Source organism: Cyanistes caeruleus, chromosome 8 (assembly GCF_971803275.1).
Source record: "Cyanistes caeruleus chromosome 8, bCyaCae1.hap1.1, whole genome shotgun sequence".
NCBI classification, from domain to species: domain Eukaryota; kingdom Metazoa; phylum Chordata; class Aves; order Passeriformes; family Paridae; genus Cyanistes; species Cyanistes caeruleus.
Window position 1 is genome coordinate 2,788,952 of NC_141708.1, and position 12,021 is coordinate 2,800,972.

The window sequence follows — 12,021 nt, forward strand, 5'->3', positions numbered from 1 at the left end:
CCGCTGTGTTTTGATTTGGGACTGTTAAATATAACACAATTATTGAAACTGCCTGAGAAGTCGTGCCTTTGTACCCACAAATCCCAAGGGAAGAAAATACTGCCCCTAAAAATCACTGCAAGTGTTAAATTTTGCTGCACAAAGTTTGAGTAGGGGTTTGAATGAGGCTGGAATTTGGCCTTTGATAGTTCTGCTTTGTTTTCCTAATCCAGCCTGAGATGTAAGGTCAGGATTTTTTGGAAGAGGGATGTTTGTGAGCCACTGGGATAACCTCCAGCTGGGTGACCTGTGCTGGACACAGGGACCTGGGGATATTTTGTGCTCTGTTTCTGTTGGATTATTTTGCCTTATTGTGTTTCAGCTCCCCAGTTAACGTAGGAATAATGACGGCAATTTTTGCTCGCAGAGAAGACAGAGATCTGGTGAACAAATATATTGCATTCCAGATAGATATCCCAAAAAACTCATCAATTTAAACCAATTGGAGAGGATGTGGAAGGTAAGGCAGTGAGGAAGGGCCTGCCAGCATTTTTCTCTGAAAAACATCTTTTTAACCAAGGAAGTCATTCTGTGCTGGAAACCAAAGCCAAGGCTGGACCACAGATGACTCCAAGTAGAACTCAGAAAAGGGACACCAAGAGGGATTCTCCTTCAAGCTTTCATCCAATTCGAGCTCACTATGACCAGAGGCATTTCCTACAGAAACAGTGCCCAGATTCTCCTTCATTTCAGTAGAAACTGGACATTTCTCCCCCTGGACTCCTCACTCTCTGATTTTTTTGACTTCAGGAAGATGCAGCTTTGGTTCACCAAGTCTGTACCTTCAGGTGTGTTATTTCCTGCACATCTGGGAAAAGAGGAATATTATTTACATTTCACCCTGCTTTAGTGTCTGCCCTTAGGCCTGCCTGGAGTCTCACCCTAAAGCCACAGCAAGATATTTTTGGCATGGAGAGAAAACATTTGGAGTTTGGTATCCAGGGAGGACACAGCAAAATAATCTGTTCCAGGCCAGGGGTGTCCCCTGGGCTGGGGCTGACCCCAGAAGGGAGCCCCAAACCTTTCCCCACTTCTTTTCTGGCAGAGAGGAAGAGACAGGAACTTCCTCATTGGGAATGAGAGTGTTTTCCATGGCAATCAGGCATTTATCCTGCAGGATACCCAGGAATTCAAAGGAGATGTTTTCATCTACCAGCCATAGTGTGCCCCTATGCCCTATCCATATGTAAATGTGTGTAAATAAATAAGTGTATTTGATTTGCTTCCCACTGTGTGGCTGGGAACATCAAGCAGAGGAGCTGATCCTCCTTGGAAATCATGGCACCCAGGTGATCCCTGTGAGGGTGAGCATTTCCTGGGAAGAACAGCACAAGCTTCAGGTGGGATTTTACCTTTGGCACCATCATGGATGCACTGACCAGGGAATGACACCTTGAGTGATTTCCTCTCCCTCCTTAAGGGCAGGGTACAACATTCACCTGCTGCATCCTCACCTCCCCTGGCTCAGGAGCAGCTCCTCTAGCTCACAGCATGAAGCCAAGTGCATCAATCAAAAAAAGAAAATCCTCTAGGTTTGTCAAAGGGTTATTTTCAAATGTTTTTATTTTCTCTACAGATGATTTTTAAAACCTGCAGGACAAATCTGTGTCAGTCTGAGGTGGAATTTCTTTTGTACAAATAAGCTAGTGAGGAAAATGGATGATGCAAATCACTGTCTGGGAATGTTTAGCATGGTAGAAAACCTGTGCTTCAGAAAACCAAAAATTATCTCTGTTGCAAACCTAATTTCTCTTTCCGGGCTTGAGAAAAATAGTTATCTGGTAATGTATCCAGCAAACAATTCTGATATTCATTTGAGCTCTACAATCCAATCATTGTGATGGAAAATGGACTGTGCAGGAAATTGTCACTTGAGGAAAACAGAAGCCTCCCAGGAATAGCCCTGGACTAGCAGACATCAGCTTCAGGAAGTCCAGAGTCAGGGAAAAAGAGGTGGGATCTCTGCAGGCTCTTCAAAGAGCCCATTTACCAGCAGATAACAGGAAAATTGGGGGTCACCCACCCTTGTCAAACTGGAATTTTCCTTCTTGTTGGAGAAATTTGCAGACTGAGTTCAAGTTCTCTGGGTGTTGGTGCTGTGCCTTTGGGAAGGACACATCAGGGTTTAGAACAATGCTGGTTTGGGGGAGATTTGGGGTGGTTTGGGGGCATTCAGGCACGGAGCCTGTGTGGAGCTGTCAGCACACTGCCTTGGCGTTGTCCTTCCCAAACACAGAACCTCCCCACAGGGTTGGAATTCTGCATGGGTGGAAGTGGAGCCCACACGGGGAACGCACGGCGTCGGAGGTGTGCGAGACAGAAAAAAACCTCCTTAAGGGCTGGAACTCATTGTAACCTGAAGGACCGAGGGTTCCAGTGTTGTGGGGATTTATTTAAACCCAAATATTTTCTTGTGTATGTGTATGCAAGTCATTAGTTACATCTTGGAGTTTACTCAGCTGTTCAGATAGATGAGGAGAATGTCTGGGTAAGACTTTCGAGGGGTTTTATTGTTGGATATCTGGGACTGGTCACGTTAATGTTTTCTGGGAGAGAGCTGATTTACAAGGAAAACAACACACAAAAGCAGGGATAAAGTTCCTGGCAGCCCTCTCCAGAGGAAACCATCCCTTGAGCCAGCCCTTGCAGTGAGAGCTCCAGGGTTGGAAACAGAGCTTGCCTCATCTGCAGGGCTGTTTGCCCCTCTGACTGCAGGGACAGAAGTGTCTGTGTGCTTTGAGGGGTGGGACATTTTCTCCCCAGGAGCACTGAGCAGCCCCTTGTCCCTGCTGGAGCCCAGCAGGATGCAGGGATGCCCCACAGGGTCACGTTTCTCCAGGCACTGGGACTCCAGCCTGTGAAGTTCCTTGCTGGTTTGGGATGTGGCCAGATCCTGTGGGATCCCCCTGTCCTGGCCACAGGTCAGCACCAGGAAATGGGGGTTGGGGAAGGCAACATTCCCCATCTGCAGCCCCATGAATAAAAGGGCATTTATTTCAACTGAAATGCAAATGTACCTGAGCGTAAAACTGGATTAGAATGAACGAAGCTACAGAAAATACATCAAATTCACTATTGGTAGAGGAGCTCAGTGCATGAATGGAAATATTTATTAAGGGTTGATTTAAATATGTGTCTATTTATACCAAAATCACAAAAATCCTGATCAGAGAGGGGAGCCTGTGCTGCTCAGCGTGGTGCCACTCTGCCCCTGGAGAATGAGGTGCCAGTGTTGGGTTCTGGAAGGGGAATTTGCCTCCCAGGTAGAGGTATTTTGGCAGGTTATGCTTTTATCTCCCTCAATTTCAGTTTAGCTGTGATAGAACTGTTGGAATAAGCTTGTCATGTGTATTAGGAAGGAATTGTTCCTGGCAGGGTGGGCAGGCCCTGGCACAGGTGCCCAGAGCAGCTGGGGCTGCCCCTGGATCCCTGGCAGTGCCCAAGGCCAGGCTGGAGCAGCCTGGGACAGAGGGAGATGTCCCTGCCCACGACAAGGGTGGCACTGGATCGGATTTGAGGTCCCTCCCAACCCAAACCATTCCATGGTTCTGCACAAAACCTCATTTTTATGTTGAGAATACAAAGCATCCTCTCTTTTTTTTTAGGTCAGGAATTTTACTTTTCCGAGTCCTCCTTGGCTCCATTCCAAAGCTGTGGGAGGTAGAATTACTTCATACTCATTTTAGATGACCCACAGAATAAGATAATGAGGTGTATCATCTCCCTAGCAGCTGCACAGTGATTAAAAAGTAAAAATTAAAAAAAAAAAACAACAAAAAACAGGAGAAGAAACTGCACCAATTTTCTCATGGTACACAGAGTTACATAAAATGATATAAAATAGGAGAAGTGCAACAAACTGTTTGAGGATGGTGTTGCATAGATAGGAATATGTAAAACAGCTCTTAATTGCAGAAATTTGCTGGATATATTAAAAAAAATTGTCACAGGATGTATTTTTAGACTTCATGTTTAAAATACTTTTATTTTCTGCAGTATCTTACTAGACTTCAGTTAATATATAATTACAGGGTGCAAACACCTAGCACAGAGAGGCTGCTCTGTGGTTCTGGAGTTATTTCAAATCTGGCTTGAGAAATTGGTATAAAGTAGCAACAAATTTTTTGGAAAGCACTTTGTCTTCAACTTCTTGCTTGGGCCATCTGCTGTTTCACCATCTAATGGGTTTCTGCAGCTGTGCTTGACTGGGGAGACATCCATTTCTATTTCATGTTTCTGTGGTTTTCCAGAACTTTTTTGTGCCCTAAAGTGAGCACTTTGTATCCGTGATGTGGGGAAAATTAATAAAAATCCTGACCAAGGGGTGGTCAGGGGAATAGTGTCCAGTCTGAATGGGGGCTAATTTTGTGATTGCCTGATAATGGTGTCTGGAAGGAAGGTCCCTCAGCAGTCATTTAATTTATTGTGATATATAACAGTGGCCAGGGAGTCAAACAAAAACCATATTGAGGACACAAGTCTGGTTTTGTAACTGGTTTGTCCTCTGAAATTGTGTCACTGAGGAAGGAGGCTGGGAGATGTGGTGGAGACAGATTTTGCCGTGATTTGGGGGAGAAATGATGAAAAAAAAGCAATGTTCTGGTTAAATCCCAGGTTGGCTGCACATGCACCTGGCTTTGAACAATCCTGGAGTCACAGAGTGGGGTGGGGTGGAAGGACCTGAAATTCATCCAATCCCACCCCAGCCATAGCAGGGACACCTTCCACTGTCCCAGGCTGCTCCAAACCCTGTCAAACCTGGCCCTGGACACTGCCAGGGATCCAGGGGCAGCCCCAGCTGCTCTGGGAATTCCATCCCAGCCCGTCCCCACCCTCCCAGGGAACAATTCCTGCCCAAAATCCCATCCAGCCCTGCCCTCTGGCACTGGGAGCCATTCCCTGTGTGCTGTCCCTCCATCCCCTGTCCCCAGTCCCTCTCCAGCTCTCCTGGAGCCCCTTCAGGCCTTGGTTTCAAGTTCTTCCTGGATCCTCCTCTCCTCCAGGTGAACAATCCCAGCTCTCCCAGCCAGAGCAGAGGGGCTCCAGCCCCCTGTTCCTGGATTTATTTGGGTTGGAAAAGCTCTCTCAGACCATCAAGTCCCTGAGCCCAGCAGTGCCAAGCCCATGTCCCCAAGTGCCACCTCCTGTTCCCCACAGCCCCCAGTGCCAGCCCCGTCCTGCCCAGCCCTGCAGCGCTGTCAAGGGCAGATTGTGCTGCAGATTTCCAGTTTTTGGGGAATAACCAGAGCTTGGCTATGACATCCACAGGAGTTCTCAGTGAGCAGCATTGTTCCAATGAATACCAGAGGAACTGGTAACAAATCCTCACTGAGGGGTGCCAGATCTGGACTGAACGTGTAACACTGCTGGGAGCACACCTCTAATTTTGGTGTTTGCCATTAGGTGCAAACACAACTTGGAGGGCTCACTGGCCTAAATGGAATTAGGTAATGGCTCAAGTTAAACTGTGTGCAAGATGGATAATTATGGGCTGCCTGCTCTATCTAACACCATTAGATGCTCTTACCAACATTTGATTGCTATTTGTTTTACTTTTGAGAGGTTTTGCTGTGTTTGGGGCTCAAAGTTGTGCAACAGAACCTAAGAGAAAATGCCTTGTAATAAAGAAGCTCTGTTTCATTCTTCCCTTCATAAATAACAGGAGATTAAGACCTAATTGATTTCATTCTCCTGTGATGGATACCACAGTAATTTTTAATGATTTCTCTCAAGTTTCCCATTAGGAATATTTATTTTTCTTTAAAAATGCCCCCAAATATGCTGTCTTCCTAATTTACTGCCCCAGCTTTTATGATGATGGATGTTGCATTGTTCTGTGGTTTGCAGAGGGCTAGACAGGAATATTAAAAATATACGACTTCATAATTTTTAGTCTGACTTGAATGCTGTCCTCTTGTGAGACATGTAAAAATTTGTGGCTTTTTTTCTTTCTTTTGTTTTCAGGGAGACAGTGAAATTTGAGGCAACAGATCAAAGCACTTATTCTCAATGTCTAGTCTGGAGTAAAAAAAACCAACCCCCCCCACATATTTAATGGGTTACTTGTTGGATTTAAAGGGATTTTAGCACGGGACACCTTCCTGACATATTTTCAGGAATGTCCTGTTTGATATGAGGATCTTGCTGGTTCCAGTATTGAAATTTGTGGGAAAGTCTAAAATGATGTTTCTTCCCCCATGGAGGTTTAGGGCTGTGCAGACATCCCAAAGATTGCTTGTTTGTTTGTTTGTTTGGGTTTTATCAAGGTCTTTGCTCATGTGGTGCTAAAACCAAAGAATGTTCAGCTCCCAGGGCTTTTTCCTCTTCCTGGAGGAAGGCTGGAAGAGGAAAATGTTGATGGGCAATTTCCTGTGGGGTAAAGTTGGGAACCAGGGAATCACAGAGAATCCCAAGTAGGAAGGGACCCACAGGGACCACCCAGTGCAGCCCCTGTCCCTGCACAGACCCCCCAACAATCCCACCTGGCCATCCCCGGGTGTCCAAACTCCTGGAGCTCTGGGAGCCTCGGTGCCCATTCCCTGAGAGCCTGGGCAGTGCCAGCACCCTCTGGGGGAAGAACATTTCCCTGATACCCAACCAAACCCTCCCTGGCCCAGCTCCAGCCATTCCCTGGCTCCTGTTCCTGTCCCAGACTGGAGCTGCCCTCAGGAGGAGCTGCAGACCCCCATGAGGTCCCCCCTCCGTCTCCTCCATCTGAGCAAACCCAGCGACCTCAGATGTTCCTCTTCTGGCCCCTCCAAACCCTTCTCCACCTTCATGCCTCTCCTTTGGACACTCTGGTAGATTTACCCCCTGAGCCCAGCAGTGTTGGGATGTTGGGCCTGTAGGGTCAGGGTTTGGGGGTGCAGGGGTGCCCCAGGGTGGGGAGGTGCTGGTGGTGCTCACCAGGAGCTCGGTGTTTGCCTGACCGAGGCTTTGTGCTGCAGGAAAAGAACGTGGGAGGTTTGGGGGTTTGTGTTTTAACTGCTGAAGAATTTCAGGGTTGCTGTTGTTGCTGTTAAGGTCCTGGATCCTTGCAGGGGTGGATTTCTTTGTTTGCTCTTCCCTGAGCTCCTCTTGGCTTTTTCACCCCTGGCCCCGTGACAGCCGCCTGCAACGGGCTCTGTGCAGCTTCCCCATAAAGAACTCCATGGAGCTTAATCAGCATTAAAGCAGAGCTTACTCCCCTGCCTTGCTAGAGAAAAGGAGCTGCTTTCCAAAATTATATTGCCCGTGGAGCAGCAGGACAAACTGGGCAGGGAAAACAGGAGAAGAGGAATGTGATGAGCCCGTGGCACTCAGCATCAGGCCTGCTGTCCTTCTTCCAGGTACAAACGATGCTGGCAGGGAATGCTCTCCAAACACAGCTGAATGGAAGGGGTTTGCTCTCTCTGATTGTGTTTTATCCCTGAGACAGACTGAAAATCCTGCATCTCATTTATTAAATGCAGAAAGAAATTCAGGATGGATTTGTCAGTTCTGTTTATGCTTGAATTTAGTGTTACAGTGCTTTATCACTCAGACAAGGCAGGAGTTGGTTTAGTTTTTTTCTTTATTAAAAAAAAACCTGTTTCAGTGTGTAATTCCATGTTATATCTTGTTTTGCCATAGCAGTTCAAGGCTCTCTACAAAGGACCATGTTACTCCAAATAGCTCCACAAAATCCCAGCTTCCTAACTGTGTCCTTTTCATTTGTGCAGCAAGGGAGAAACCTGAGCAAATCCTTGGTTCTCAAAGTCAGAACATCCCAGAATGGTTTGGGTTGGGAAAGACCTCGAACATCATCCAGTGCCATGGGCAGGGACAACTTCCTTTATCCCAGGGTGCTCCAAGCCCTGTCCAACCTGGCCTTGGGCACTTCCAGGGATCCAGGGGCAGCCACAGGAGAAGCCTGTCCCTGTCCCTGGGCTCTGCTGGATCCCAGCTGGGCACTGGAGCTCTTTATTTTGGATGAACTGATGCTGGAGCCCTTTATTTTGGATGAACTGATGCACCATGGCCTCATGGCCAGTGGAGGAAGCAGCTCTGGCTGGAGCCAGGCACCGCCTGCTCTGCCCCCTCTTGCTCTTCCAGCTGCTTTGGCCAACTCACAGTTTTGGGACAGAAATTCCAGATTAATCCAATATTATAGGACCTTTAGGACAGGAAGGGAAAATCATAACCAAAGGAGAGGGAGGCAGGGATGGATTTATGGGTAATGGAATAGTGAGATTGCTGATCTTGCATTGCATTTCCTGGGCGTCACAGAGTGGTGTGGACTCGTTGTGCTGTCCAGGGCAGCTCAGCAGCTCCTCAAGGCATGCACAGAAGGTGGAAACCTGCCCCTGGAGACTGGGAAATCCACAGAATCCATCTCTCAAGTATGTGCAGCAAACAGGATTTACAGCCAGGGCTTGATTTCAGAGCTCAGCCCTGGTGGATGCTACTCTCTGTCTGCAGGCTGGGACAGAGCAGAGCAGAGCTCTGTGGCTAAAGGTCAGCCTGGATTATGCTCTATCTATGCCTGTTAATTATAGAGGACTGTAATTGTCCACTGCAGTCACAATTCAGCAGGATCTTGATTGTGCAGAGAGTTAATGAAGTGAGGGAGGACTGGAGACACAAAGTCTCAGCAGCTGGCCGGGGGACGCACAGATTTCAAAGGGAAAAGCTTTTTTGTTTTGTTTTGTTTACTCTGAGAAGGAAAAACTTTAGCCTGGAGGCCCCAAAACTGTAGATCCCTGTAGCTAAGCCCAGACAAGTCCTCATGCATTTTGGCACATAGGGGAATTAAAAAAAAAAATAAAATCTGGATGATACTCAATGCTGTGATTACAGTGAGGTTTCCTGGATATCCAAGAGGGGATCACGGCTGATCTGGGAAGATGTGAACACAGTGTTACAGAGGTGCTTTCTGCCCTGCAGAACCTCTTATCCTGAAATTGTTCAGCTCTTTGGAGTGGCTTAACCTCTTTCCATTTAACTCTGTAATGCAAGGGATGCAAATCCTGCTCTGCCAGAGAAGGGCAGCAGACAGCTTTCATTTTCCACATCTTTTTTTCCTTTTCCTTTCCCTTTTCTCCTCCTCCACACCCCATAGCATTCCATAACCCATCTGGCAATTAATATTAATTAATTTACATTGCCTTGGAGCTAATGTTACCAGAGCATCACAATATCACAGCCTGAAGGATTTATTTCCACTTAATCGATTGTCTCTCCACTCCTCATATTTTTTCCCGGTTGTCTCCATCACTCATTAATTCCTTCTCAGAACTCCTTTAACCAAGGAGGAACTAATGGAAATTGGTGTTTCCCTCGGTGCATCCTCCTCCTTGCTGATGTCTGTGTGTTAAGCTTGTTTCCAGGTAAGTTATTCCACACTGCTCTCCTCCGGACTGACCTTTCCAGTGCCAAGCGAACTACAGCTCCTGGTGAATCCCTAATTTGATAAGCAGAGGCCCAGCCAGCCGCCTGTGTTGTCACACGGTCAAATATTCATCGTTTCAGATCGCCACTGCCCTTTACATCAAATTATTTCCGCACCTAAATGCGAACTGCGAGTTGAGCTGGCTCGCTGTGACCTGCGACAGGGACAAGGTGACAAATCAGGGCAGGGGGAGGGAGAAGGGAATGACAACAGGTAGCGATGAATGCAGGGCACATTCCTGCAAGCATCTCCAATTCTCACATCCTCCGCCTAAAAAATGCCTGGGAAGTGTTTCCAAACCACTCCCGAGGGCCAGGCAGGTCAGAGGCGCTCCTGATAGGATCTGGGAGATCCTTGTCGCTTCATTCCTTGGATATTCCCCCAACCACAGGTGACCCAGAGCCGCCAGGGACAGCTTTTCCTGCTCTCACCTCCAAGCACAGACGTGCTCCAGCAGCAGGATTTGTTCTCCCCAGTTTTAGGTAATGCCTGGCTCGCTTTTCCTGCAAAGGTTCAAAGCCAAAAGCAAAGTGTCCGTAGGAAAGGAGAAAAAAGGGTGCTGTGCCAGGTTCCCCTTGCCCAGCGGGGTAAAAATTAGGAATAAAAAGAGGATTTAGCCGTTCTTATGCTGTTGCTGCTGCAGGAGAGCCCTGAACTAACACACAGTGGAGTGAGTGCTTTGGAAGGAAAAATGAAGAAAAACAAAATACAATAAGCAAGATGAGGGGGATAAAAATGACGGGGGGAGCATAAAAAAGGAACAGCAGAAGATTAAAAGGTAAAAAAATTCCAAAAGCAGTGAGATACCTCCACATCCCCCTCCCTCCATTCCTCTTCCCCGGAGAGTGATGAAGAACAAAGCTGGGATAGATGGATGGATGATGGATGGATGATGGATGGATGATGGATGGATGATGGATGATGGATGATGGATGATGGATGGATGGATGGATGGATGATGGATGGATGATGGATGGATGATGGATGGATGGATGATGGATGATGGATGGATGATGGATGGATGATGGATGATGGATGGAGGGATGGATGGAGGGATGGATGGATGATGGATGGATGATGGATGGATGATAGATGGATGATGGATGGATGGATGATGCATGGATGATGCATGGATAGATGGATGATGGATGGATGATGGATGATGGATGGATGGATGATGGATGGATGATGGATGGATGATGGATGGATGGATGATGCATGGATGATGCATGGATAGATGGATGATGGATGGATGGATGGATGATGGATGGATGATGGATGGATGGATGATGGATGGATGGATGATGGATGATGGATGGATGATGGATGGATGGATGATGGATGATGGATGGATGGATGGATGGATGATGGGTGGATGATGGATGGATGGATGATGGATGGATGATGGATGGATGGATGATGGATGGATGGATGATGGATGATGGATGGATGATGGATGGATGGATGATGGATGGATGGATGGATGGATGATGGATGGATGGATGGATGGATGGATGATGGATGGATGGATGATGGATGGATGGATGGATGATGGATGGATGGATGATGGATGGATGGGTGATGGATGGATGGATGGATGGATGGATGGATGGATGGATGGATGGATGGATTGAGTGCCATGGCCCATGGGAATAACCATGGGAGAATTGGGGCTGTGGCCCCCTTTGAAGCAGCCCCACAGCCCAAATGCAATTTTCATTTCCTGTGGGGAAGCCCAGCTTTGTTTTCCTGAAGCAGATAAACCAAGTTTTGTAAGACTGTGCTTTGACATGAAGAATTAAAAGGCCAGGCCTGGCCTCTCCCTGCACATCCCAGTGAAGCAACACCTGCCCTGTGCCTGGAGGGTCTTTTTTTTTCCAAGAGAATTTTTAAACTGAGGTGAAATTGTGCTGTTGCTCTCCAGGAGCAGCTGTAATTCAGGAGCATTCCTACACTGACATTGTTAATAAAATATCTGGGGCTCTTTTGTGATAAATTATTGATTTATCAACGTCAAGCCCATAAAATTAGAATTTTTAAATTTAAGAATTAAATTTAAAATTTAATTAAAATTAAATTAAAATTCAAATTTTTAAATTTAAATTCCGAATTTTTAAAATTAGAATTAAATTCCTTCTGGGGGAAGGAGGAGAAACTCTGATAATATCTACTTCATTCATGCTAATGAATGACCAAGATATAATTGGCTCCACATTCTCTGTTAGCAAATATTGTTACTCAGACAAAAGTAGTACCACTGTAAAGAAAAGCCTTGTGGCATTACCAAAACCCTATTTACAAGTCTTTACTTCCCTTTAACTGATTTTTTTTTCCCCTTCATTTTAATAGGAAAAATACCTCCAAAGACTAAAGATGTCTACGTGGCTTTTATGGTGGCCTTCCACAAAGGAGTTTTGAATTTTAATGTTTTTAAGCAATGTTCTGTGTGGAGCACATATGTCCTTAATGAGAGAGTAGATGCAGTTCATTAGTTTATATTTGAGGGATGAAAAGTTGCTGAGTGGAGCTGTTAAATTTAACTGATAATGGCCAAGTAGGGAAAATTTAGCATT